Source organism: Ailuropoda melanoleuca, chromosome 2 (assembly GCF_002007445.2).
Source record: "Ailuropoda melanoleuca isolate Jingjing chromosome 2, ASM200744v2, whole genome shotgun sequence".
Taxonomy (NCBI): Eukaryota; Metazoa; Chordata; class Mammalia; order Carnivora; family Ursidae; genus Ailuropoda; species Ailuropoda melanoleuca.
Genome location: NC_048219.1, coordinates 62,812,879 through 62,840,077, shown reverse-complemented (window position 1 = coordinate 62,840,077; position 27,199 = coordinate 62,812,879). Strand labels below are relative to the sequence as shown.

Sequence of the window (27,199 nt, the reverse complement as noted above, 5' to 3'; positions counted from 1 at the left end):
GTATCCTTATGATTATTGCTTTAAATTTTGGATAAGGCATATTACTTATATCTGTTTTGATTAGCTCCCTAGCTGTGACCTTTTCTTGTTCTTTCTTTTGGGATGAATTCCTCCATCTCGGTATTTTGTGTGGGTCTCTGTCTTCTTCTGTGTGTTAGGAAAGCTTGTTATGTTTCCCGCTCCTGAGAGTAATTGTTTAATGAAGAGGAGATCATAAACAGTCCAGGGCCTGGCACTTCGGGAAGTATCTGTGGTAAATACTGTGTGCACTCTGCTGCTGTGTTTTGGCTGCTCTTTCCTTCAGGTCAGTCCTCTACAGAGGTTCTCCTTGCCTGCAGTGGGGAATGTTTGGACCTTGGCCAGAGTGTGGCAAGTTTTAACTAGGTGTGCTCTGCTCTGCTTGTTAAATGAGACCTGATGCTGTTTCCATTAGACCCGAAGCTTTGCAGAATGCTGTGGTCAGTAGATATTGTACACGTGGGGGTTTTGTTCTGGTCTTCTAGGGGAGGGTCTTGTTCTCTCTCTAAAATAAGTAAATAAATCTTAAAAAAAAAACACCTGAAGTAAAATAAGGTGGCAAAAACAGGCTTATTCTCAGACAAACTTACCCGAGAAAAGCAGCCCCTGCAGAGCACAGGGGATAGGGCTTGGTGTAAGCGGTTTACACTGCTACTGTTGTCGCTGTGCTGGTTCCTGAAGTAAGTTTATGCTGAGGGGTGGGAGAGAGAAATGGCACCAGCCCCCTCCCTCATCCCCTGAAAGGGGAGTTCATGCCCACTGCTGTCTGGAAAGCCCTCCCAGAAGAGCAAACAATCTCCCCCTCACATGTCCCAGGTGTCCCTCAGATTCCTGCCTTCACCCTGTCTGTGTCTGGGCCATCTGCCCACCAGGCAGTGCACTGCACCTTGGACTCTATCCTGGGCAGGCTGGCTGAGTTTTAAATTCCAAACTTTAGGGACTTGGCATGTTGGAGACCCTTGCTGGTCTCTTGGGGAGGGTCTCGCTCTGCTGGGACTGAGGCAGGTTTATCCCAGAAGGGCAGTTGCGCCAAAGTGCAGGCGTATGGAGTTTGGAGTAAAGCACAGCAAAGAGCCAGTGTCTGGGTTAGCTGCCCTCAGCAGGTGTCTCTGTGCCTATGCTGAGTGGCCGGGGAGAGAAATGGTGCCTCCTGGGTCTTTTGTCGCCAGAGAGGAAATGCCACATCTCCCAGATGCACTCCAAGAAGAGGGAACCATCTCTTCCAGTGCATCCCAGGAGATCCTCAGATCGTGCCATCTGCCCCTGGGCTATTTGCCCTTCTCCACAGAAGCACTGCCGTGCCCTCAGGGCTCCACACCAACCACGCCATGGACCTCTAAAACTTCATTCAGTCTTTGAGCCCTGCTGGTTGTAAAAACTCACAAAACCCAGCCCTTCTTGTTTTCTCATGAAGTGGCTTTGGGGAAGTGTTTTGCTTATGTGATCCCCTGGGTGTTTCTCTCTGTCTCTATCTCTGTCTCTGTCTCTCCTGTCCATGATCAGGGCTCTCTCCCTTCCACAGCACCCATGATCTGTTTCTCCCCCAAACTACATCCCTGCACCTCCCACCTTCCACAGTGTGGCCCTCTCTCTCTAGTTGTGCTCTTTGTTCTGTCAGTCCTCAGTTTGACTTCTTGGGTATTCAGAATGATTTGATATTTTTCTAGTTGTGTTCAAGGAACAAGGCAAGCCTAGGGACCTCCTACTATGCCATCTTAGCTCCCCTTCCCAGGACTTACAAAACTTTCAGAACAAGTGAAGGGGAACATCATTATGAAGATTTAAAGGAAGAAGAACTCTGAATAGTATTTAGCATAAGAACTATAAGAAATTTTGAAACTTTTCTGTTAACCTTTTTTGATGCAGGAAGACCTGTTCTGTATTGAACTGAAGCATAAAAGCATAAGGAACAAGAAGGCTGAGATGAAAAGGGGACAGTAAGGATGGATACGTATAGGTAAACTGAACATGCAAAAGCAGAATTAGAATACAAATTGGAGACAGTGAAAGGTAGAATTCACGCTGAAGTGTACTGAAGCAATGATGTGGAAAACACATTTGAGAAATGTTCAGGGAACATAGGGAAAAATAAAGGATGAAAACTGTGGGAGAGCTGGTAGCTATGGATGCTATCGGATGTCAGAAGGTGAGCCAGTTTTCAGGAGAGAAGTTGGTGACTACAGTGTGGTGCCTAGCTGCATTTTGTTTCATTCACGAAGATAACAGACATTCATAACTACCAGGGTTCAAAACCATGCCGGCAATTCACACAACCTCTTGAGGAAAAAAAAATTTAGTTGACTGAAAAACAGATCAAGGTGAAGAACTTAAGAACAGAATATATGTTATGAAAGGACTGGCAGAGTTCCTAAGGGACTTCCAGTAAACAGAAGGCCACGCAGGTTCTCAGTCCTCATCCTACCAAACCACACGGATGGAAGAGAACATACTGATGAGTCTGAAAGAATGTGTATCTTGTGGTATCTGGATTAAACTTAAAAGCAGTTTCCTCATGAGTTGTTATTCCCACTGGACAAAATTGTGTAATTGGGCACAAACAATTCATCTGGAAAATCTTCTCCCTCGGGCACTGTTTACCACAAGATCCAGAAGTTCAAATAAATAATATTACAGTACAGTAATTAAGAAAAGAAAAAATAAACTTCACAGAAAAAAAGACTGAAAGGAAATATTGAAGTGTTAAATGATTACTATGAGACCATGATTTTTTAATCTTTTGGTTCTTTTATTTTTTTCAGCTTTTGAAATGAGCATGTATTATTTTCAATGAGCAAAACCCAAAAATTTGATGAAAATGTTATTATTAAGCAAGAAAAAAGGACATAAAAAATAGTGGCACAAGAGAGAGCCAAAAACAATTAAAAGTTCATGAAATAGTTAAATGAGAGAATGCAAATGTTATTCAAAATATGGTATTAGCTAAAACAGTGTAAAGGGGAACATTTAAAATATTGACCTTTTCCAGTTTTCAAAATTCTTTAATTTTAAAAGCAGAGCATAAGACAAATGTGACATCTTAATACCCTTGTGCAATATCTTCCAACCTAGGAAAACAATAAGAGGGCATTCTGATGACCTTCAAGTGTGTTGGATATCCAGGTAATTGGAGAGTCAAGGGGTTGAGAACAGAATTCCTGGTCTCTTGCCTTGTACCTTTAGTCAATGACTTGCCTGGGCTTCTTAGCAACCATCCTGTTTGACCTTTGAAAATGGAGGTAGGATCACATCTTGTTAGCCACCCACACCTAACAGGCACCATGTCTGGCCCACTGGGTCACCCCTGCTTCTCAGACAACTGAAGAGAAAAGCAGAAGCCTACTGTCTTGCTGGCTCTGGACAGTTATTTCCGCTTGTTCATTCCCTGCCTGCCAACACTGGGCACCACAAGATAATTAACTTCAAGCACATTTGTTAGAAACTTGTCTGCTCCAGCTGGGGACTGTTAACAGCTCACCTCTTGCTTAAGGACTCCTTGGAGAGTTCTCTGTGTATGCTGCTTCTGACTCAGGAAATCTTCCAGACACCTCCCCTGACCTCATCTGTCAGAATCTTGTAGGCCCTTCACTTTGGATCTAGTTCTTGCCTACCGCCCAGCCCTAAGGAATTATCTTTCTTCAGACTGTGTTCTTATTCCCGAAACATTCTGTCTGAGACTTTACCCCACAGCCACTGTCCTACCTGAGTCCAGTTCCTGGGTTGCCAGGAACTCTACCACCAAATTCTCCTCTCTAATTAGTAAGCCTGTTTTGCCAGCTTATTTTACTTCATGTTTTTTTTTTTTTAAAGATTTTATTTATTTATTTGACAGAGAGGGACAGAGAGAGAGGGAACACAAGCAAGGGGAGTGTGAGAGGGAGAAGCAGGCTTCCCGCTGAGCAGGGAGCCCGTATGTGGGGGGGTCATAACCCGAGCCAAAGGCAGACACTTAACGGCTGAGCCACCCAGGCGCCCCTCAGGTTTTTTTTTTTTTTTTAAGATTTATTCACTTATTTTAGAGAGAGAGCACGCAAAAGTGGGGGGAAGGGACAGAGGGAGAGGGAGAGAGAGAATCCTCAAGCAGACACCCCACTGAGTGCAGAGCTTGACATGGGGCTTGATCCCAGGACCCCTGAGATCATGACCTGAGTCAAAATCCAGAGTCGGCCAACAAGTATGTTTTCTGTAAATAACCCCTGGACTTGGTCTGTTAGTCTCATCTTTGCATTCTTTCATTCCCTCCTTTTCTGGGAAATCTTTCACAATTTTTGTATCCTGAGTGTGTTTCTGTAGCACTTAAAAATGAAAACAATTGCTTTCTCAACACAGTTGTAAACTCTTTGCTGGCTGGCATAGTGTCTCATACTTTTATTATGCAACATAGGACAAAGCAACCTGGTATTTAAAATAATAATAATAATAATAATAATGTGTCCATAGAGCAGCAGGTAAATATTTCTCTGACTTTGCATTAGCCTCCAAACTGTGGAAACTCTGGCGCCCTCCAAACTCTTTCCCAACTAAGAGTCCCCAGGGATAGCTCAAATCTGTCTTGGAATACAGTTTTCGGGGCTACTTCATGGGTAGCCATTTCCTCCAGCCTGGGTCCCTGAGTGTTTTTCTCTCTGCCATCACATCCCACACCTCTTTTCTTCCTCTTACACTCTGGCTACTCCGGTAAAGTCTTCTGCCGCCCTCGTGCTCTGATGCCCAATGTCCTTTGAGATCCAGTTCTGTTTGGTTCTTCATCTGGTCTGGTTGAAGCCACGGTATTGCCTGTCTCTCCAGCACCAACCCACTGTCCTTACCCTAGCTTATGTGCTAGGATTCAGTTCCCTTGAGAATCAATGAGTAATTTCCCAGGAGGGTACTTGAGCCATAGAGCAAGTAGTCCCCTTCACGGACCAACCCACCAACCAAACATATTAAGGCATGTCTTGGTCATTTAAGATTGAGCCCAGGGACCATCTTCTTCAGAAAGCCTTTCCCAAATTCCCCCCTTTCCCCACCACCATCACCTCCAGCTACATAATATACATGTCTTCCTTGTACCCTCATCTTCTTAATGTATCCTGGATATAGGGTTTTTTTTTTTTAAGATTTTTTATTTATTTGACAGAGATAGAGACAGCGAGAGAGGGAACACAAGCAGGGGGAATGGGAGAGGAAGAAACAGGCTCATAGCGGAGGAGCCTGATGTGGGGGCTCGATCCCATAATGCCGGGATCACGCCCTGAGCCGAAGGCAGACGCTCAACCGCTGTGCCACCCAGGCGCCCCTGGATATAGGGTTTTTTTTAAAGATTTTATTTGAGAAAGAGAGTGTGTGAGAGAGAGAGCATGAGACGGGGGAGGGTCAGAGGGAGAAGCAGCCTCCCCACTGAGCAGGGAGCCCAACATAGGACTCGATCCTGGGACTCCGGGATCATGACCTAAGCCAAAGGCAGTCACTTATCCAACTGAGCCACCCAGGTGCCCCTGGATATAGGTTTTATCATGTTATATGGTAATTATCTTTTTATGAACCTGATTCCCCATCTAAAATATGAGCCCTTTCAGGGAGAGAATTATATCTCATACATTTTTGAATTCTAAGTGTCTGGCTTAGTTCTTGGCACTAATATCCGTATAGTCTCAAGCTGGGCCCTTAATGTGCTTATGTGCACCACAGTTGATTTGGCTCAAACAATACATTGTTTTAATTAATGGCAGTTTTTCCTTTAAGAATTTCATGCCAAGGTGGTTTCTTTTTTTTCCTTTCAGATTTGTGTAAAACACTTGTCATACATTTGGTGAGTACTGTATGTCCTAAGACCTGCCCTACTCCCCAGAAATATGGAGATGAGTAAGACATGGTTCCTGCTCAGAGGAGGTCATAGAAACTTCCTTGCATCTCCCTCCCTCCATTTTTCCATTCTTTCCTCCCATTCTTCCTTACCGGGATAAATGTTCACTAAGCCTGGAATTGTGTCTAATGGAATAAATACATGTAGTAGGTTAATTACAGTCTAGTACACTCAGTGCAACGGTAGAAGATTGTTCCAGATACAGATAGAACAGAAGAAAGCATCAAACAGTTCTTGGGGTGGACATGGGGGATCCTGGAGGAGGTGGCTTCAGAGTGGGTTATAAAGAATGCAAAGACAATCCAGACGCTCAGGTGGTTGAAAGGTACTCCTGAGAAACACGTGAAAGGCCTAGAGATGTGAAAAAGCACTGTGTATTTCAGAAACATGAATACTTTGGTATCTCTGCAGCATAAAGTTCAGTTGAATGGGGATGGGGTGGGGTGGGGTGGGATGAGCTGAGCTGGGAGATGAAGCAAAGGTAATAGGCAATATTTTCAGGGCTAAGGTCTTTAACATTTGAGCAACTGTTCAGTTAAGAGAATGGTAGAATCCAGAATACCTGGTGGTATTAACAATCCAAGTGTGAAGCCATATATTGCTATTTTCTGTCCTCTTCCCTCACAACATTAAGCAAGGTTCTGTGATCGCCTAGCTACATTTTAATGTTCTTTATAATGGTAGATAAGAATGAAAAGAAGCCATTTCCTGGAGTTTACAGTCTTATTGAGGATACAGAATATACCCACACAATTTAGAGTGCTTACCAAGCAATCTACAGACTAGTGCGAACTAAAATTATAAAGGCAGTATGTAAGCACAATCTTGATATTGGGTTATAGGAATGATTAGGAAAGTGCGGGGTTACAAAGAGGCAACCTGATTTTCGGCTTAAGAAAACAGTTTCCATCAGAGTATAGAAAATGCAAAATTGAGGAATGGACTTGTAAATCAGAAACTTTTTAATGTTCTGTGGTCTATAGTCAAGAGCTGGCCTTCTAAGTTAGACCAAGAAGCATTCATCTTTGAGCTTTATAGTATAAAGAGGAGACAAGTTTATTTTTTCTGTATATTTAACATTAATTTTATTTGTTATACTTCTAGATACTCAATTTGCCTGAGAGATTGTTTATGCGTATGGGTCCTTGTGTTTCTGCCAAGCCCGTCAGTCTAGACTACACGGAGGTTATCTTAGCCTCCATTTTCATTTCTTCACTCTCAAAAATGCACCACAGCTTCTGCCTTTTTCCCTGTGGAATGTGCTAACCCAATATCCTCTCTTTGTCCCGCTAGTCATCACATCCCACGGCCCTCTACTTGGATATTTTTTCCTTCCATGGAGCTAGTGTGGACTTTTTTCAGGCTCTAGCGTTTCTATGCGGAGCATCCTAGAACTTCGGATCATTAAATCACATTTCACACTTAAGTAAACTCAAATTTAGGAGGTGATGTGTTTTATCAATCTTCCAGGAAACCTCTCCCTTTCTATTTGTATCCTTTATAAATTATTCAAGTTTGACAATGAATATTTGCTGTTTTAATAACTAAAAAGCAAAAGTGATTCCATTTTGAAAAATCAAATTCAATAGTAGAGCCTTCAGTACCATTTCATGTTTATTAAATTAACCTTTCTGTCTATATCTTTGCACACACATACACACCACAGCGCAAAATAGTGTTGAAAAACTCATACTAGTTTAGAAAGCACGAGCCTTAAAAGTGTTCATACCGTATGACCCAGAAACGCTATGGCTGAAGAACAACGTAAGGAAATAATTCAAAAGAAGGGAAATACAAAAATCTATATACAGCTTGTCTACACCCGGAAAAATTGGGGAAAGACAACTTTAAAATCAATGTAAGGGGAAGAGTTAGAGCAGAGTTTAGGGAAGAGTTTCATCCCATACGTCAGCTGGATGAAATATTATTGCGACACTGAAAATGATTGTTATAAAAAACCATGTTAACAACATACCATGTTTACAGCATAATGAGAAAAGGAATACAAAATTATATACACACTGATTACAGCTGTGTATAAAATGAATTACATGTGGATGACTAGAGGGTAAAAGAATAATGAAAACAGCTGTTGTTCTAGTGTGGAATGAGGGGTGAATGTTAAAATTTTATTAACTGTCTCTTCAAAATTTTCCAGTTTTATTTATCGAAAAATTTCAGATTGTCAACTAATTCAGGTTATTCTTGTTCTGGGAATTTTACAGCAAAAAGAAGGAAGCATTCTGGAATCTGAGCCCCTTTCCTCTTTATCATTGGCCAAAGAATTACCGCCCAGAAAGAAGGAAATCTTAACTTCCTAGGAAGTTATAAAAAGGAGTATTCTTGGGGCGCCTGGGTGGCATAGCGGTTAAGCGTCTGCCTTCGGCTCAGGGCGTGATCCCGGCGTTATGGGATCGAGCCCCACATCAGGCTCCTCTGATATGAGCCTGCTTCTTCCTCTCCCACTCCCCCTGCTTGTGTTCCCTCTCTCGCTGGCTGTCTCTATCTCTGTCAAATGAATAAATAAAATCTTTTAAAAAAAAAAAAAAAGGAGTATTCTTGGGGCACCTGGCTGGCTTAGTCAGAAGAAGGTGTGACTCTTGATCTCAGGGTTGTAAGTTCAAGCCCTGTAGCATGTAGAGATTACTTTAAAAAACAAAAAAAAACAAAAAAAAAAAGAAAAAAGAAAAAGAAAATCTTTTAAAAAAAAAAGGTACATTCTTAAGACGTGTAATACTGGAATGCCCTCCTGTAAACTTGTAAACTTTGTAAAATTGTAAAATTTTAATAAACTTGTAAAATTGTAAACTTCATTTTTAAAAATCTTTAGGAAAAATTAGAAGATTGTTGTGGTTGATTCATTTATTCATATTACTAACAATGGATCAAATCTGATTTTTTCCCAATGCAATAATTTTTAGTAGCCACTTTATTAAGATAAAATTAATATACTATAAAACTCACCCTCTTTAAGCACACAATCAGCGGTGGTTGGTGTAATTACAAATTTGTACAACCATCACTATTTCTTTAAGTTTTTAATTTTAATTCCAGTTAGTTAACATACTGTATTATATTAGTTTCAGGTGTACAGCATAGTGATTCAACACTTCCATGCATCACTCATAGTTCATCACGACGAGTGCACTCCTTAATTCCCATCACCCATTTTACCCATTTCCCACCCACTTCCCCCCTGCTAACCATCAATTCTCTGTAGTTAAGAGTCTGTTTCTTGGTTTCTCTCTGTGTCTCTCTTTTTCCTTTTGCTCGTTTGTTATGTTTCTTAAATACCACATATCAGTGAATTCAAAGGGCATTTGTCTTTCTCTGGATGATTTATATCTCTTAGCATTATACTCTCTAGCTCTATCCCTGTCATTGCAAACAGCAAGATTTCATTGTTTTTTATGGCTTAGTAACATTCCATTGTATATATATGCCACATCTTTATCCATTCATCAATTGATGGATAATTGGCCTGCTTTCATATCTTGGCAATTATAAATAATGCTGCTATAAACATAACAGTGCATGTATCCCTTCGAATTAGTGTTTTTGTATTATGGGGTAAATACCCAGTGTGATTACTGGATTGTAGGATAGTTTTGTTTTTACCTTTTTGAAACCTCCACACTGTTTTCCAGAGTGGCTGCACCAGTTTGCATTCCCAACAAGAGTGCAAAAGTATTCCTTTTTTTTTTTTACATCCTTGCCAACACCTGTTGTTTCTTATGTTGTTGATTTTAGCTATTCTGACAGGTGTGAGGTGATATCTCATTGTAGTTTTGATTTTCTTTTCCCTGATGGTAAGTGATGATGAGCACCTTTTCATATGTTTGTTGGCCATCTGGATGTCTTCTTTGGAGGAATGTCTATTCAGGTCTTCTGCCCGTTTTCTAATTGAATTATTTGGGTTTTTTGGTATTGAGTTGTATATGTTCTTTTTTTTTTTTTTTTAAAGTAAGCTTCATGTCCGATGTGAGGCTCAGACTCATGACTCTGAGATCAAGAGTTGCCTGCTCTACTGACTGAGCCAGTCAGGCACCCTGGGTTGTATAATTTCTTTATATGTTTTGAATAGTAACCCTTTATTGGATATATCATTTGCAAATATCTTCTCTCATTCCGTAGGTTGCCTTTTAGTTTTGTTAATTGTTTCCTTCGCCATGCAGAAGACTTTTATTTTGATAAAGTTCCAGTAGTTTATTTTTGCTTTTTTTCCTTTGCCTCAGGGACCCAACTAGAAAAAAATTGCTATGGCTAATGTCAGAGAAGTTACTGCTTGTGCTCTCTCCTAGGATTTTTATGGTTTCGGGTCTCACATTTACGTCCTTTATCCATTTTGAATTTATTTTTGTGCGTGGTGTAAGAAAGTGGTCCAGTTCATTCTTTTGCTTATAGCTGTCCAGTTTTCCCAGTGCCATTTGTTGAAGAGACTGTCTTTTTTCTGTTGGGTATTCTTTACTGCTTACTTGACGATTAATTGACCATATAGTTTTGGGTTCATTTCTGGGTTTTCTATTCTGCTCTACTGATCTGTGTGTCAGTTTTTGTGCCAGTACCATACTGTTTTGATTACTACAGCTTTGTAATATAACTTGCAGTCCAGAACTGTGATACCTCCAGCTTTACTTTTTCTTTTTCAAGATTGCTTGGCTATTTGGGATCTTTTGCAGTTCCATACAAATTTTAGAATTATTTGTTCTAGTAGTGAAAAATGCTGTTGCATTAAGTCTGTAGATTGCTTTGGGTAGTACAGACATTTTAACAATATTTGTTCTTCCGTCCCATGAGCATGGAATGCCTTTCCATTTCTCTGTGCTGTCTTTAATTTCTTTCATCAGTGGTTTATAATTTTCAGAGTGTAGGTCTTTCACCTCTCTGGTTAGGTTTATTCTTAGGTATCTTATTATTTTTGGTGCAATTGTAAATGGGATTGCTTTCTTAATTTCTCTTTCTGCTGCTTCATTATTGGTGTATAGAAATGCAACAGATTTCTGCATGTTTATTTTGTATCCTTTGGCTTTATTGAATTTGTTTATCAGTTCCAGCAGTTTTTGATAGAGTCTTTCAGGTTTTCTATGTGTAGTATCATGTCATCTGCAAATAATGAAAGTTTTCCTTCTTCCATACCAATTTGGATGCCTTTTATTTCTTTATGTTGCCTGATTGCTGTGGGTAGGACTTACAGTACTATGATGAATAAAAGTTACGATCACTACTATCTATTTTTAAAACATTTTTTAAAAAGTACCCGTAGCAACCACACTCCATTCCTCCCTCCTGCCAGCCGCTGGCAACCACTAATCTTTCTGTTTCCACAGATTAGCCTGTTCTAGACACTTCATATAAATGGAATTATACAGTGTGTGGCTTTTGTGTCTGACTTCTTTCATTTAGTATAATGATTTCAGGTTTCTCAATGTTAGAGCACATGTCAATACATCAATTCTTTTTTGTGGTTGAATAATATTCCATTGTATAGTATGCAACATTTTGCTTATCCATTCCTTGATTAATGGACATTAGATTCTTTCTTTCCTTCTTTCTTTCTTTCTTTCTTTCTTTCTTTCTTTCTTTCTTTCTTTCTTTCTTTCTTTCTATCGTGAGTAATGCTGCTATGAACATTTGTATAAAAATTTTTGTGTGGAGGCGCCTGGGTGGCTCAGTCATTAAGCATCTACCTTCGGCACAGTTCATGATCCCAGGGTCCTGGGATTGAGTCCCACATAGGGCTTCTTGCTCAGTGGGGAGCCTGCTTCTTCCTCTGCCTGCTGCTTCCCCTACTTGTGCTTTGTCTCTCTGTTAAATAAATAAATAAATAAATTTTTAAAAATTCCACGAATGTTTGACCCACACGTATACACATACACACACATATATATACATGTATATAAAACTGTACAAACACATACTATAAACTATAAAAGTATACTGTGGTATAAACTATGCTAAACTATAAATATATACTATAAAACTATAAAACACACACACATGTTTTATGTATAAAACTATTATATATAAAACTAACCTTCATGAACCTATCACAACTTAAGAGTTTTAAGTTAAAGTTTATCCATGTTAGTAAGTGCTGGAGAGGAGACAGGAACCTAAATGTTTTCATTCTAAATCCAGGATGTAATCATAAATATCTTTATATTGATACATATCACTTCTCATTTTTACAATGTGCAGGGATTAAAACAAAGTGACATCAGTGACCACACCACAAGTCAGTGAGGATCCGGTGGATCCTTGCACATTGCTCGCCGGGGTGTTAAACGGTAGAGCCGCTTGGGGAGAGAGTCTGGCAGTGTTTTTAAAAACTAAACCTGTCACTACCATACGACTCAGCAGTGACACTCTCAGGCGTCTCTTCCACAGAAACGAAAAGTTATTTTCACTCAAAAACCTATATAGGAATGTTGATGGTAGCTTTATTTGTACTACTCTAAAACTGGAATCAGCCCAGATGGCCTTCAATAAGTGGGGTTAAACAGACTGTGGCGTGTACGTGTGGTGGAATATGACTCAGCAATAAAAAAGGAAGGAACAACTGATAAAACAACCTTTGAGACTCTAGGAAATTATGCTCAGTGAGAAAAGCCAACCCTGAAAGCTTATATACTGTGTGAATCCATTTATATACCATTCCACAAACTGTGGAAATGAGGAACTGAGTGATGGCTGCCAGGGAATAAGGGGAGAGGATAAAGGTATATGTGGTTATAAAAGGACAACATGGGGGATCCTTGTAGTGAGGAAACTGCTGGGTACTTGACCGTAGCAGAGGGTATACAAACCTTTTTTAAAAAAAAAGAAAGAAATACAAATCTAATTGTAAATGACTAAATTATTGGTTCAAATTTTTAAGAGCTATAACATATTCATCTTAATAATGGTTATTATGTATTACTAATAAATCATTTATTATTTTATGAAATCTTGCAATGAAAAGGACCTTGAATGATGCATTCTAGTTCTGGCACTATTGCCAGTAAAGTAGGTGTTAAATATAATCTCATTTTAGTAAACTAGAAAGGTGTTTCCCCTGAGAAGTTATTATTTATTTAGCTTTTGTCCATAACTGTTTTCCCCTAAATTTAATATGAATAATCTGGGGAGCTTTTAGAATGCATATTCCCAGGCTTCATCATTAAGGATTCTGTTTCATTAGGTCTGGGGGTAGATCTTGGCAAACAGCATTTTAAGAAATTACATCAGGGCACCAGGGTGGCTCAGTCATTTGGGCGTCTGCCTTCAACTCGGGTCGTGGTCTCGGGGTCTTGGGATCGAGTCCTGCATTGGGCTGCCTGCTTGGTGGGGAGCCTGCTTCTCCCTCTCCTCACCCCATCTGTGCTCTCTTTCTGTCAAATAAATAAGTAAAATCTTAAAAATAAAATTACATCAACTGATTCCAATTCGAGAGATCAGTGGGCTGCACTTTGAGAAATACTGAATTATAATTTTTATGGTGAATAAATAGGAGCCCTTTAAATTCCTTTGTGGCATAGCGAATTTGTGGTTAGGTAAGATTTTAAAAGCAAAGTACTGATAAAATTTTTCAAACACCCACGTGTTGAGAAAAAAAATGTTTGACCAAACTGATTTATGTACTTGCTCTGAATCAATAAGAACGGAACAGAATGGAACTTGCCCTTGGTTCTTATTCATGATGAAGGGGTCCTGCCTGACCACTTGTGATTTATTTGTACAAAGAAGGCAAAGACTCCTGCTTTAGTTACATAGACTGTGTAAAGCGAATGCTCCAGCAGGGTGAGGAATGCTGAAGCACTTTGTAGGCTCTGAAAGTATCGTACTCCTTAATTCCTTAGTTGTTGCTGTTTTTTAAAAATATTTATTTATTTAAATAATCTCTACACCCACCATGGGGCTTGAACTCATGACCCGGAGATCAAGAGTCACATGCCCTTCCGACTGAGCCAGCCAGGTGCCCCTAATTCATTGGTTTTTGTATCTGAAGTTCCAACTACAGTAATTGACCCATCCTTATTTTTTCCGCTAAATCCTAGTGCAGGCATACCTCAGAGAGATTGTGGGTTTGATTCTAGGCCAGTGCAATAAAGGGAATTTTGCAATAAGTGAGTCAAATGAAGTTTTTTGTTTCCCAGTGCATATAAAAGTTATGTTTATGCTCTGCCATAGTCTATTAAGGGTACAATAGCATTATGTCTAAAAAAAGAGATACATACCTTAGTTGAGAAATACTTTATTGCTAAAAAATGCTAACCATCATCTGAACTTTCAGCGTTTGTAATTTTTTTGCTGGTGGAGGGTTTTGCCTCGATGTTGATGGCTGCTGACTGACGAGGGTGGTAGCAGCTGAAGGTTGAGGGGGCAGTGGCAATTTCTTAAAATAAAACAACAATATTTACTGCATCCATGGACTCTTCCTTTCACAATTTCTCTGTAGCCTGTGGTGCTATTTGATAACATTTTTGAACTTCTTTCAAAATTGGTGTCGGTCCTCTCAAATCCTGCTGCTTTATCAACTAATTGTATGTCTTATTCTAAATCCTCTCTTGTCATTTCAACAATCTTCACAGCATCTTCACCAGAAGATTCCATCTCAAGAAACCACTTTCTTTTTGCTCATCCATAAGAAGTAGCTCCTTATCCGTGAAAGTTTGATCATGAGATGTCATGAGATACCACGTCTTCAGGCACCACTTCTGATTCTAGTTCTTTGAAGTCCTGAACCCTCCAAGTCATCCATGAGGGTTGAAATCAGTTTCTTCCAAACTCCTGTTCATGTTGATATTTTGACCTCTTTCCAAGAATTGTGAATGTTCTTAATGACATGTAGAATGGTAAATCCTTTCGAGAAGGTTTTTAATTGACTTTGCCCCCAGATCCATCAGAGGAATCACTATCTATGACAGCTATAACCTTACGAAATGTATTTCCTATACAATAAGACTCGAAAGTTGACATCATCCTTCGATCCACAGGCTGTAGAATGGATGTTGTGTTAACAGGCATGAGAAAAACATTCACCTCACTGTACATCTCCATCAGAGCTCTTGGATGACCAAGAGAAGTAATATTTTGAAAGGAAACTTTTTTATGAGCAATAGTTTCCAACAGTGGGCTTAAAATATTCAGTAAACCATGTTGTACACAGATTGGCTGTCATCCAGGCTTTATTGTCCCATTTATAGGGTATAGGCAGTGTAAATTTAGCACAATTCTTAAAAGCCCTAGGATTTTCAGAATGGTAAATGCATTGGCTTCCAGCTTCAAGTCAGCAGCTGCATTAAATCCTAATAAGAGAATCAGCCTGTCCTTTGAAGCTTTGAAGCCAGGCACTGATTTTCTTCTCTAGCTATGAAAGTCCTAGATGGCATCTTTCTCCAATATGAAGCTGTTTAGTCTACATTGAAAATCTGTTGAGTTAGCCACCTTCATGAATTATCTTAGCTAGATCTCCTGGATAATTTAATGTGGCTTCTACGTCAATATCTGATGCCCCACCTTGCACGTTTATGTTACACAGATGGCTTCTTAAACATTGTGAACCAACCTCCAGTAGTTTCAGTCTTTTCTTCTGCAGCATCCTCACCTCTCTGAGCCACCACAGAATTGCAGAGAGTTAGGGCCTATTGCTGTGGCTTAGGCTTTAGTATAAAGGAGTGTTGTGGCTGGTTTGATCTTCCATCCAGACCACTAACACCTTCTCCATATCAGCAAGAAGGCTGTTTCACTTTCTTATCATTTGTGTGCTCACTGGAGTAGCACTTTTAATTTCCTTCAAGAACTTTTCCTTGGCATTCACAGCGTGACTAAGTGTTTGGCACAAGAGGCCTAGCTTTCAGCCTATCAGCTTTTGATGTGCCTTCCTCAGTAAGCTTAGTCATTTCTGGCTTTTGATTTAAAGTGAGAGATGTGTGACTGTTCCCTTCCCTACAACACTTAGAAGCCATTGTAGGGTTATTAACTGGCCTAATGTCAATATTGTTGTGTCTCAGGGAATAAGGAGACCCCAGGAGAGGGTGAAAATTGGGGCGGAGGGTGGAATTGGCGGCTCTGTAGAGTAGTGAGAACACACATTTATTGATAAAGTGTACCATTTTATATGGGAGTGGTTCCCAGAACAATTACAAAGATCATTGATCATAGATCACCATCACAATAATAAAAAAGTTTGAAATACTGCGAGAATTACCAAAATGTGATACAGAGACACAAAATGAGCAAATGCTGTTGAAAAATGGTACGGATAGACTTGTTCCACACGGGGTTGCCACAAAACTTCCTAAAAAGCACAGTATCTGCAAAGTGCAATAAAGCGAAGTGTAATCAAATGAGATATGCCCGAAGTCAAGTCACTGAAAATGGTTGTTGTCATTGAAAAACAGATGCCAAGAAATTTTTCTGTTCTACCTTTGTGGGGTGCCTAGTTGGCCCCTCGTTGAAATTGAAGTGACCTCTCCACCACCCTAAGCAGATGATCAGAGCACCTTCGCCTGGAGATTCTTCAGGCCCATGACAGAGTCCAGTCCAGCCACTTTCCAAACTCCGGGGTGCATGCTTTGAGGTAGCGACTTGTCCTGTGGAAGCCCACTCTCTGTAGGCAGGAGGCAAGGAAGGTCACCCCATCCCTTTCTCTCAAGAGTATGTGCAGCAGAACAATATATCTCTGCCAAGAAATGCCTGTATATCCTCCCTCCTCTTGACCCTGCGTCTGACTCCGAACCTGACTCAGGAGTGCAGTCAGAGCCAGCCCTGGACCCTGCAGCTTTCGATGTGTGTGTTTCTGTGGGTACATCACTCTGGTCTGTGGCTTTTACTGTAGCTTTGTGCCTCACAGCACAAAGCACATAGCACTGTGTATTTTATGTACTGTATTTGGTAAAAATATGGAAAGAGACAAGGCAATGATAGACTCCGATTTCCAGACAATGGTTTCCTCTGAGGGTGAAGGGAAAGATGAGGAATGGAAGGGGAGGGTTTAAGTTTGATTGTAATGTTTTATTTCTTCTAGGAAAGAGTTTTAAAGTAATACGGCAAACTGTTGACTTCTGCTTACATTCAGTGGTGGATATAGAGCTGCCTTTTATGTTATTTTCTCTAACTTTATAGAAATTTTTTCCATATATGCGAAATGTTTTATAATTTCAGAGAAATTAGAAATTATCTGATAAAACCATCCCAGTTCCCCACCCTCAAATACGCACGTGTACACCCATGCTGGCCTTCTTCCCTGTAGGTACAAGGGATTCCCTATTGCTTCATCTCTACTCTGGAGCCCCTCCCTTAGAACCGTCTCAGGAACCTTGTGCTGTTTATCTGTCGATACCTTATCCCTTCAGCTTATCTCTTTCTACCAACTTCCTGTTGACATTTAAATTAAATATGTGCTGGTTTCTCTTAGCTTTAAAAAACTTCTACCTCACGCCCAGCCAATGCCCTATATCTTTTCTCCTCTGTATAGTCAAACTTCTTTTAAGAACTATTTACGTGGGGGCACCTGGGTGGCTCAGTCGGTTAAGCGTCTGCCTTAGGCTCAGGTCATGATCTCAGGGTCCTGGGAAGGAGTCCCGCATCAGGCTCTTTGCTCAGCGGGGAGCCTGCTTCTCCCTCTCTCACCGCCTCTCCCTGCTCATGCTAGCTCTGTCTTTCTCAAATAAATAAAACCTTAAAAAAAAAAAGAAAAGAAAAAAAGAAAATCTCTGTTTTCTTAAAAAAAAAAAAAAAGAACTATCTACCTGCTTGTCTTTATTTTTCACACCTCCAGCTCTTCAGCTCACTCCAGTCTGGCCTCTCTCCCATGAAGTTGCTCTTGTCAAGGTCAACACTGACGTCTGTGTCACTAAGTCCAATGAATACTTTTCAATCCCCAGCTTTGTCGCCTCTCCCCCCGCGTTTGCCACCATTGACTGCTCTCTGCTTCTTGAAATCCTCTTTCCACGATTTCCACATTACAACACCCTTCTGGTTTTCTTCCAACCAGTCTGCACCTGCTTGTTCTCTGTTACAGCTCTTCCTTTTTCACCCAGCCATTGACTAGCGAAGATTCTCAGGGCTCAGTCCTAAACCCTGTTCTCACTCTGAGTTTTTTGTGTAAGTGATAGCAGCTTGCCATGGGCTTTATTACTCTCCCTGCGTTTCTCTTGAGCCTTCCCCTGACTCCCAAACCTCTGCCTCAAGCTCTGACCTCTGTTTTCTCCACCATAGACCTGTATATCCAGCTGCCTTCCAAATATCACTTGCATGACTCACAGGCATGTTAGTCTCAACATGTGCAAAACTGAACTCATCCTTTTTATCCCTGCCCTAATATTTGTGTCTTCCATTGTTCCCAGTTTTAGGAAATGGCACCATGATCCATTCAGTTGCTCAAGCCAGAGACCTGGGAGTCCTTCTTGATTCCCCCCTCGTCATCACTCCCATGTTCATTTAACCATGAAATCCTGATCATTCTACCTCCTAACCATCTTTCAAACCCGTCTCTTTTCCTGTCATTTCTCGTGACCACACCAGTGTAGCTGCTTCCCGATTTCTTTCTTCACTTTATAAGAGATAGACATTTTCCAGTATTTCAGTACTTGATATATTTATTTTTTAAATTTCCTTATTGAAGTCTAAATTACATACAATAAAATGCTCAGATATTATGTTGTACAGTTTGATCAGCTTTGACAAATGCATTTACCTAATGTAACCCTCACGCCCTGTTAAAGCACGGAACATTTCATCTCCCTAGAAATTTCTCTGGTGATCCTTCCCAATAAGTCACCCATCAAAGTAACCACTGATCTGGTTTATTTTAAAAAATATTTTAATATTTTAAGTGTATTTTTTAAAGAAAAATACCTGACATGGAGCTTAATAGGAAAAATAAAATTTTTACTATTAAGTTTAGTACAAATATGTCAGAAAATAATGGCTGGTTTTTCAATCTAAACTACCCTATTAAGTATGATTAGAAATATTTTAGACTAACCTTTTAAGTTAACTTATAATTTCAACACTATTCTAATTATAGATACACACACGTATAAATACAGTAACACACACATATGTATATAAGTATACTCACACACACACACCTTTTACACTTTGGAAATACTTAGAGCTGAGGAGATGGGGAAAGTGAGTCCAGAAAAAAATTTAAATCATATCAATATCTACTGAGAATCTTTTATACATACGTGTACATAAAGCAATACAAATAATGGTTATTTTTATTTATCTTACAAAGAATTCTACATTTTTATTGAGATAAAATGTCCAAAGGAGCCCCAAAAATCTCCCCAAAAATGTAAAAAGCTTTTAGCATTTATGGACTATGCAGCATCTTTTAATTTCTCTATTATGCTATTTTCCCAATTAATTTGTTTAAATCGTGCCTTTAAACTCCTAGCAACTAAATATAGAGATTAGAAAGTTTAAATTGTTTTGTCATGTACTTGAATATCAAACATTTAAAGAAAGCTAGCAGAGCCAGGAAACTGATCTCTTTTGTTTAGTCATTCACACGATAGGTACAGTAGAGGTGTCCAAAATGGGAGCTCGCTTAGACTGGTCCATCTCTGGATGCATGTCTAATTCAGAGGGACCATCTTTAAAAATAAGAGGTGGGACGCCTGGGTGGCTCAGTCGGTTAAGTGTCTGCCTTCCGCTTGGGTCATGATCCCCAGAGTTCTGGGATCGAGTCCCACATTGGGCTCCTTGCTCAGCGGGGAGCCTGATTCTCCCTCTGCCTGCCGCTCCCCCTTGCTTGTATTCTCCCTCTCTCTGCCTCTTTCTCTGACAAATAAATAAATAAAATCTTAAAAAAAAAAAGAGGTAATTAAAAAAAAATAAGAGGTAATTTAGACTCCTCCATGCAGACAGCTCAGCCCTTTTTCTTTCATAGCTAGGCTGGTTTGGGGTCATTAGGTTCTAGATGGAGACCCATGGCATAGTGAAAAGAGCAAGAGTGCCAGATCTGAACTTACTTGGGAGAAATGAACATTGCCAAGTCCCAGGCACTGTGCCTTTCTTCACTGATCCCCACAATTTCATTGTGCATTTCTGTTGGGAAACTTTTTTGAGCACATATCCCTGATTTATGTGTCACTGTATTAATATTACTTACACTTCTAAGAATAGGAATTTTAAGTATATTTTTTTGTCTGTGATTTTTATTTTCACAACATCTACATTTTATAGATGAAGACACTATGGCTCAGGGAAGTTTAGTAACTTGCCCAAGGTCACATAATTTACAGAGTGACATTTGACAAATCCCAAACCATTTGGGGTCTCAGTTATAAAATTATAGATTCCAGCTATGTGACCTGCAAGGCCTCTTCTAGCTCTGAATAACCTGTGCTTCTATGCTGTTGCTAAAACTCACCCAGCTAAGACATAATCTCTGGTTTAATATTTCTAAGCCGATAAGGCCTATTGTGCTCCATATATTAATAACCAGGAATTTTAGGAATTAGTGGGATGTGGAAGAGAAACTGAAAACTTAAAATAGTGTCAAGTTAGCTTGGTCTTTGGTATAAAAAATCCATTGGCATTTTTGTGTTTAAGAGTATATGTTGCATATTTAAGAGTTTGGTAGCAACAGTCAGTACAAACATAATTTATTTATAAGATGGCCATTATCCTAAGCACTATAAGTAATTCTATCACTGTATTTTCATGAGGATTTTTTGGTAATTACTTTTCAGCATTTTCCCATCTGGCAAAGTACTTCTCTAAGTACTTGCGTTGCAATAAGTAACTGCCAGGGTATAGGTGCCTCACTTTCCACAAGGCCAGCAAAACATTTTCATATAGAAACTGTCTCAGTGCATTCCCTTTATAACTCAGCTCCTTTTCGTGTAAGTGAACATTGCTATGATCAAAATCACTGTCATTTGCATTTTCTATAGGTCTTGCTTTGTTTCTTTTGTTTTGCTTTGTTTTTTTTTTAGCTTTTTCTGGAATTGAAAAGAGAAATGGGAAGACAATTTTAGATTAGCACCTGTCTGAGAAATTCCAAAATTAGAGATGGCCATCTGGCTTGCATTATTTGTAATTTTTTAAAAATAGAATCTTGCCATTCCAAACAGACTTTTAGGCTATTCTAAAATAATACTTAATTTAAAAAAAAAGATTTTATTTATTTATTTATTTGACAGATATATATATATAGAGAGAGAGAGAGAGAGCATAAGCAGCGGGAGAGGGAAAAGCAGTCTCCCCCACCAAGCAGGGAGCCCAATGCTGGGCTTGATCCCAGATATCTGAATTTGTCCGAGGTCATCCCTAACTTGGGGGTACTTAAAATTTTGACTAGCTTTGCCACAACTAATACTAAAGATTCAGAGAGCATATGAAAAGCATCAAATCCATTGTCAAAGAAATGAGACTAAAACTGTTTAATTTGCCTATAAAATTGGATGTGGGGGAAGGTAATATAAGTGCATTTGAAAAACCAGTGAATATTAATTGTCGTAAACCTTTTTAAAGCATTGTAACGATATATATCATAAACCTTTAAAACTACATACACTTTGACCTCAGAGTTTTACTAACTGAAATCTCTCCTGAAGAAATAATCAGATACTCCCACAAATATTTACATATTTAATACAATGGGCAATAGAGTAAAGTACAGGGCCTGAAGCCAGGTTGCCTCAGCTTAAATCCTGGTTGTCCTACTTACTCCCAGTATGGGCCTGCTTTAACCTCTGCATTTTTCTGAGTTTCTCCATCTGTGAAAAGAATAGTCCCGCACTCATAGAATTCTTTAAGGAGAGAATAGTAATCCCCTCCAGTATCCGTTAGCTACCACAACAATGTTGCATAACAAGTTGCGTCAAAATTCAGTGACATCTAATGAGCATCTAATGAACATCAGTGACATCTAATGAGTCACACATCGGCAGGTCAGCTGGTGCTCAGCTTTCCTGGGCTGCGCTCCCCTCCAGGCCATGGTCGTGGTTCAGGTGAGCTATGGTGTCACTTATTCTCCTGGGACTGGTGGCCTACCAGGGACTGGTCTTCTGCTGGCAGTGTCTGAAACATAAGAAGGCAAGTCCAATTATATGCTTTTCTTTGTATGGCATCTACTAACAAACATTGGCAAAGCAAGCCACATGGCCAAGCCCAACATCAGTGAGGCAGGGAAACTGGGCAGGGGGAGGGAATGAATATTTGCAATTCAAGGGTTGACATACTGTTTTTATAAAGAGCCAGATAGTAAGTATTTCTGGCTTTGCTGGCCATACAGTCTCTGTTGCAACCACTCAACTGTGCTGTTCAAGCATGAAAGCAGCCTTAGACAGGAAATCCGTGCATGGGGTGACTGTGTTACAGTAAAACTGTATTTACAAAACCAGGTGGCAGACAGGATTTGGCTCATGGGCCACGGTTTTCTCACCCCTAACCAATTTATCACATTGGATTATAGAATTTTTATGAAGATTAAGGAAATTAATGTATAGAAAGTGCTTGTAACAGTTCCTGGTAGAGTAGCACTAATAAACACTGGCTGTCATTAATAGTGTTGTTATTACTATTATTATAGCACAATATTGGAAATAAAGATGTCTAACAACAGAGATAGGGTTAAATAAATTATAGCACACCCATACTCTAAAATGTTACACATTCATTTAAATTTCATGTTTTAAATTTCAAGGCTATAATGGCCTAGGTACATGTTTGCAGTATGTTAAGTGAAAAAAAAAAAAGAGACAAATGATATTTAACATAACACCCCAACTTTATTTTTCTTAAAAGATGTGTGTTTTTTTATACATACTAGAAAACAATTAGGAAAAGAATATACCAAACTGGATCATTTACTTTTTTTTCCTTTTTGTTTTTGTTTTTTCAAGATATAATTGATGTGTAACATGGTATCAGTTTAAGGTCTACTACCTAATGATTTAATGTATGTATATATTGCAAAATGATCACCACGGAATGTTTACTTAACATCTACCACCACGCCTACTTACAATTTTTTCTTGTGATAAGAACTTTTAATTACTTAATTAATTTTTCAGTTTTATTTTAAATTCCAGTAGAGTTAACATACAGTGTTATATTAGTTTCGGGTGTACAATGTGGTGATTCAACAATTCCATACATCTCCCAGTGCTCATCACGAACGACAAGGGCTCTCCTTAGTCCCGTCTTCTGATGAGAACTTTTACAATCTATTCTTAGCAACTTTCAGATATACAATGCAGTGTTATTAACTATATTCATCATCCTGTACATTACATCCCCACACCTTATTTATAACTGGAATTACATAATTTTTTACTGTCCGATGTTTTTTTTCCTATACTGGGCATGTATTGTTTTCTGGTATTAATGTATTTTGATGATAAAACAATGGAATCTGGTTCCACTGAGGACTTTTCTAACTCTGATGTAGTTTCTATTTTATGTGTCAGTTACATTTTAATTGCTTAACAAATCAGGAGTTTACCCTCAGAGATGTCTGATTAGAATGGACTACGTGGACACTCTCTAACCTGTTGTATTTTTAACTTAAAGAAAAGTTGTTCTGCTCTAGGGCTCCTAGAAGACTGTGGCGGGGTACCAGCCAATGGGAAGAGAATCCCTACACTGTATCTCAGGTCATAGGAACAGTAGCTCCTTTCAGACCACATTCCTTGAGCAGCCACAGTCCTTTCAGTGATAAAAGGCAGAATGTTGTTGTACAGAGGTGAACAACAACACCCCTTCCCTGGCTACCTCAGTGTTTTACACAAAAGCTTTTCTCATGTATCAAAGGGAGGTTAGGTTTCAATATTTAATTGCCACTGTGCCTGGAAATCCCGTAAATAAATACTGGGAAGGGAAGCTAGAGAACCCAGCAGTTCATGAATATCACAAAATATTAACTAAAATTAATTTCTTTTTAAGAGCCCTTCACAATAATCAACTTTCATCTAAATTATAATCAGGTAGTCTCTGGATTTTCCAAGAGAATCCAAGATTCTACACTGTGTTAAAAATTGGGTTGTACAGGGGTGCCTGGGTGTCTCAGTTGGTTAAGCATCTGCCTTCAGCTCAGGTTATGATCTCAGAGTCCTGGGATCAAGCCCCACATCACATTGGGCTCCCTGCTCAGCTGGAAGCCCGCTTCTCCCTCTCCCTCTGCTCCTCCCCCCCTCTCATGCCTGTGCTTGCTCACGCTCTCTCTTTTTTAAGTGAATAAATAAAATCTTTTTAAAAATTGGGATGTACAACCTTAGAAATAATTATTCCAAATAACATTTGCTCTAGAATGTGCTTCAGAATCTGAACTTTAAGGGGACTATGCTTTTTAATCTTCGGGTTTCAGTAAAACCTAGCTAACCTTTATTTTAAGTAAGTGAATTGTTAGCGAATTTAAATGCCAAATAGGATTCCCATGTCAGATTTGTATGTGATGACCGTATGTTTCAGTAAGTTCTAGACCCAGTATGGTGCCTAGGCCTACTAAAAGGGGAAAACGGACACCTGATTTTCCCATTCTAGGTGCCAGAATCTTAACTGAAATAATAAGGTACTGTGAATCCTATACAGAAACTTCTCTGTAACCATAGCTCAAGTAGTTCTTTAACTTGGGACTCTGTGTGTAAGCTGAAGATGGGTCAGGAGTTTTTGAGCTCGTGGTATGGAATGACTATATTCAGTCAGTTGCATAAATATATACAACTACACATACTATTAATGGATTTTAACTACGATTTCCAATTCTTCCCCGCTAAGGAAGAAAGAAGAACCCTTAATCAGAATGGTCACACACACACAAAAATTGTCTCTCTTCTGGCTGGGACCTCTATATTGCTTTTCTCCTCACCCATAGACCCTTCTTTCCTGGTTCTAGCCTACAGAGGTAGCTAGTCTCCAGAGATGACCCCTCAGTGAGCCACGCTTTCTGGTATTTGTACCCTTATGGAATACCCCTTATATTCAATCTGCTCTGGCTCTGTGATACCATAGGAGTGGGGCAGAAATGATGCAGCTTCCATCTTGGTCTCTGGGAACACTTGCTCTGGGGTTAGTCAGCCATCATGTAAGAAGGCTAACTACCATGAGCACCATGCCCTGAAGAAGTCCAGCTAGCCACAGGAAGCTGTTCCAGCCATTCCAGCTGAGGGGTTGGACATATCCAACCATGTCAGTCCTCCTTCACGGGCCTTCAGCCCTAACGCAAATGCGTGATAAACTTGAGAGACCTGACCAGCTGAGTCAGTCAGCCCTCAGAGTCCTGAGAGATGTAAATTCTTGTTGTAAGGCACTAAGTTATCAGATAGTATGTTATATAACAATAGAAAATTGGAACACTTCGCTTTCTTAACCGTTAGTCTTTCTGCCCTGGTATGTTGAAGAAGCCCATGACTGAGTTCACTTGCTGTTGCAAATGCTAATATTCCTTTTATGTAGAGTGCTATTGGAGGCTACACTTCCCTCCCACATGCTTTGTAAAATGCTGGCTGTCTATTGTTCATAAAGTGCATCAGGAGACTTGTAGGTCCTGTAGATATATTTTTAAATAGATGTGCTAAGCACCTATATACAAATGTGGTTTTTTTCTGATTAAAAAGGTAATATATTCATTATAGGAAATCTGTATAACAGAGAAGAAAAATAAAAATCATTCATGATCCCAGCACTCTTGACATTTTGAGATAACTACCCTTGACATTCTGCTTTATTTCCTTGCAATTTCTACATTCCATTGGTGACTTCTTCTCCTTTTTAAAAAGCAGAATTGGGAACATACCATACATGTTGTTTTGAAAACTCATTTTTTTCACTTACTGTTTTATGAACATTTTCCCATACTTTGACACTTCTCTGAAATAGTAATGTACTGTTGAAACTAGCCACAGTCTTAAGGATCATCCCATGCAATTAATTCCCCAGGTGTTCTTGTGTTTTTGATGCCATCAGCCCCTAAGCATAAAAAATATGAACCAGCATTCAGAGAAAATGTGAAAATTATCCACTCCTTACTGGAATTTTATTTCTACAAGAAAATCAAAACAGAGAATATGCTCATGCAAATAAAACTTTCAGAATTTAGGTCAGAGAACAACTAGGATTTTTCCTACAAATGTGAAAATTCACCTCTTAGAAGATGAAAAATGCTAAAAAAAAAAAAAAAACCCAAAACCCAGAAAAACCCAGCTCTGGGGCACCTGGGTGGCACAGCGGTTAAGCGTCTGCCTTCGGCTCAGGGCGTGATCCCGGCGTTATGGGATCGAGCCCCACATCAGGCTCCTCTGCTATGAGCCTGCTTCTTCCTCTCCCACTCCCCCTGCTTGTGTTCCCTCTCTCGCTGGCTGTCTCTATCTCTGTCAAATAAATAAAAATCTAAAAAAAAAAAAAAAAAAAAAAAAAAAAAAAAAAAAGAAAAACCCAGCTCTGACCACGAGACTAATATTGTTATTTCACAAGGAATTCTCTAAAAGTTTTGTCATAAAAATAAGCATTTTCATGCTCAAGACAAGCTGGGGAGCATGAACATTTTTAGAACCTTTCTTTTCACTGTTTTTAACTTAAAAAACCCAAGGTTTTCCGTGTTTGGAATGACATAAAAGGGTTTTGTTTTTTTTTAATGTTTCTTTGACTATCATAGCGGCCTTTGTTGTTTGTGAAAGTTAACAGTAAGATAGCTTACACTTGGTACATTTAGACATTCTTCTTAATGGTTTTCCAATAGGCCTTCAGCTAGCAGTGAGACACCCTTTTAATAAAGGTACAGGATCCGTTCCAAAGTGCATCTGCGTGTGTTCTGGTGTGCAGTGAATATTTACCCTATTAAATGATTCCTTCATATTTCTGTTTCTATAGCTAGCACATTTTTCAAAAGTACTATTACTATAAATAGAATGTATTTAAAGAAAAAGGTAAAAGTTATATCTGGCGACATTTATCCATAATTTTAACTCTAGTTTTTTCAGCTAGATTAGTCCTAAATATGCAGGAAAAGTTAGCCAGCTACAATGTTGTCAATATAACAATAAGGAAAAAAACTTTTGAAGATTATTTCAGAGTAACTGGTAATGGAAAAAATTGAATAAAAAGATAAACACATCTCTCAGCTTTCTCTTTAACGTGATGAATGATAAAATGATTGTATTTGAGTTTGTGCAAGTCATAACCTTATCAATTTGTTATGTTTTTTGAATGTTCAAGTCCACTAAATATGTTAACTAAGATATTTGTGGGTAAAAGTAAAGATGTAATATTTTTTCCCTACTTCTCAAAATTAAGAGTATCTGTGTAGGGAGTATTCAGGGGTAAAGCAAATGGGACCATGTGCTTTATATGTTTACAGAAGATGTTAAGTATGGAAAAGATAAGCAATGGAAGTAGTCT

The 27,199-nt window shown here is 39.2% G+C and overlaps 1 protein-coding gene across 3 annotated transcripts in view; it reads left to right on the top strand.

The window, feature by feature from the left end:
* Positions 1-27,199, top strand: part of DIPK1A (divergent protein kinase domain 1A) — a 104,815-nt gene that overhangs the window by 45,609 nt on the left and 32,007 nt on the right. Inside the window, exon 1 of one of the 3 annotated variants that reach the window (XM_034653912.1) lies at positions 5,770-5,806. The exons of the other annotated variants lie outside the window; for them this stretch is intronic. The gene's annotated coding sequence lies outside the window, so the exon portion shown is untranslated. Of the gene's footprint in view, positions 1-5,769; positions 5,807-27,199 lie in introns of those variants that run through there. 3 annotated transcript variants of the gene reach the window in all.